Source organism: Schistocerca gregaria, unplaced genomic scaffold (assembly GCF_023897955.1).
Source record: "Schistocerca gregaria isolate iqSchGreg1 unplaced genomic scaffold, iqSchGreg1.2 ptg000205l, whole genome shotgun sequence".
In the NCBI taxonomy this organism is placed as follows: Eukaryota; Metazoa; Arthropoda; class Insecta; order Orthoptera; family Acrididae; genus Schistocerca; species Schistocerca gregaria.
Window position 1 is genome coordinate 2571249 of NW_026061740.1, and position 2813 is coordinate 2574061.

Sequence of the window (2813 nt, forward strand, 5' to 3'; positions counted from 1 at the left end):
GAGAATGTGAAAAGTGTTCATATGTACTAAAAACCTAAGAAATCCGCCCGTTTTCGTCATTTTTTATCGTGTCGACTTAAAGCCAGATCGTCACATTGGCCGGTCTTCTCTCTAAAACGGTTACATTCATCGTGTGCAAAGCTATGTCGCGTGCTGCGGAATGCGGAGACACTAAAGCCACGATAGTAGAACACAGAAGAAGTTTCTAAGTTGACGTAATAACCAGTAAGAAGCAGTCAAATTCAAGTTTTAGTTATTGATTAATGACTTTTTAGCCGGCATTGGTGCCTTGTACATGCGCTAGAATCTTATGATTTTGCATGAAGGAAGGTCTATCAGCCACATCGCACAGGAGAATGTGGAAAGTGTTCACATCTAGCAAAAACCTGAGAAATTCGCCCGTTTTCGTCATTTGCAATCGAATCGACTTAATGCCAGATCGAATATTGGCAGCTCTTCTCTCTGAAACGGTTACATTTATCGTGTGCAAAGCTATGTCGCGTGCTGCGGTATACGGAGACACTAAAAGCACCAAAATAAAGCACAGAAGAAGTTTCTAAGTTTATGTAATAGCCAGTAAGAAGCAGTACAATTCAAGTTTCAGTTGTCGATTACTGTCATTTTAGCCTTCTTTGGTACCTTGGACACGAGCAAGGACCTTACGATTTTGCATAAATGGAGGACTAGCAGCTGCGTTGCACGCGAGAAGGTGAAAAGTGTTCATACGTAGTAAAAACCTGAGATATCCGTCCGTTTTCGTCATTTGTTATCATATCGACTTAAAGCCAGATCGTTACATTGGCCGCTCTTCTCTCTGAAACGGTTTCATTTATCGCTTGCAAAGCCATGTCGCGTGCTGCGTGCCCCGTTGCTATTGAGATTGTGAAAAGTGTTCATATGTACTAAAAACATGAGAAATCCGTCCGTTTTCGTCATTTGTTATCGAATCGACTTAAAGCCAGATCGTCACATTGGCCGCTCTTCTCTCTGAAACGGTTTTATTTATAGTCTGCGAAGCTATGTCGCGTGCTGAGGTATGCGGAGACACTAAAAGCACCATAGTAGATCACACGTGAAGTTTCTAAGCTGATGTAGAAGCCAGTAAGAAGAAGTATAATTCAAGTTTTAGTTATCGATTATTGACCTTTTTAGCCGGCTTTGGTGCCTTGAGCATGAGCTAGGACCTTAAAATTTTGCATGAAAGGAGGACGAGCAGCCGCGTTGCAAGGAAGAATGTGAAAAGTGTTCTTATGGAGTAAAAACCTGAGATATCGGTCCGGTTTCGTCATTTGTTATCAAATCGACTTGAAGCCAGATTGTTACATTGGCCGCTCTTCTCTCTGAAACCATTAAATTTATTGTCTGCAAAGGTGTGTCGCTTGCTGCAGTATACGGAGACACTAAAAGCACCATAGTAGAACACAGAAGTAGCTTCTAAGTTGATGTAATAGCCAGTAAGATGTAGTACAATTCACATTTTAGTTATCGATTATTGACTTTTTAGACGGCTTTGGCGCATTGGGTTTGAACTAGGACCTTAAGTTTTGCATGATGAAGGACTAGCAGCCGCTTTGCACGGGTAATTTGAAAAGTGATCATAAGTAGTAAAAACCTGCGAAATCTGTCCGTTTTCGTCATTTGTTATCGTATCGACTTAAAGCCAGATCGTCACATTGGCCGCTCTTCTCTCTGAAACGGTTATATTTATAGTGTGCAAAGCTATGTCGCGTGTTGCGGTATGCGCGAGACACTAAAAGCATCATAGCAGAACACAGAAGAAGCTTCAAAGTTGATGTAATAGCAAGTTATAGTTATCGATTATTGACCTTTTACCCTTCTTTGGTGATTTGGACATTAGCTAGGACCTTAAGATTTTGCATAAAGGGATGTCTAGCAGCCACTTTGCACGGGAGTATGTAAGAAGTGTTCATATATATAGTAAAAACCTGAGAAATCCGTCCGTTTTCGTCATTTGTTAACCATTCGACTTAAAGCCAGTTCGTCACATTGGCCGCTCTTCTCTCTGAAACGGTTTCATTTATCGTCTGCAAAGCTATGTCGTGTGCTGCGGTAAGGGCTCGACACGTAAAGCACCATAGTAGAACACAGAAGAAGCTTCTAAGTTGACGTAATAGCTAGTAAGAAACAGTACAATTCAAGTTTTAGTTATTGATTATTTACTTTTTACCTTTCTTTGGTGCTTGCTTGATGGGAAGTCTGGCAGCCACGTTGCACGGGAGAATGTGAAAAGTGTTTATATGTAGTAAAAACCTGAGAAATCGGGGCGTTTTCGTTTTTTCTTATCGAATCGAATTAAAGCCAGATCGTCACACTGCCCGCTCTTCTCTCTGAAACGGTTACATTTATCGTCTGCATAGCTATGTCCCGTGCTGCGGCTTGCGGAGACACTAAAAGCACCATAGTAGAACACAGAAGAAGTTTCTAAGTTGAAGTAATAGCCAGTAAGAAGTAGTACAATTCACGTGTTAGTAATCGATTATTGACTTTTTAGCTGGCTTTGGGGCCTTGGACATGGGGTAGGACCTTCAGATTTTGCATCTAAGGAGGACTAGCAGCTGCGTTGCACGGGAGAATGTGAAAAGTGTTCATATATAGTAAAAACCTGAGATATACGTCCGTTTTCGTCATTTGTTATCGAATCGACTTAAAGTCAGATCGTCACACTGGCCGCTCTTCTCTCTGAAACGGTTACATTTATCGTCTGCAAAGCTATGTCGAGTGCTGCGGTATGCAGAGATACTAAATGCACCATAGTAGAACACAGAGGAAGCTTCTAAGTTGATGTAATAGCC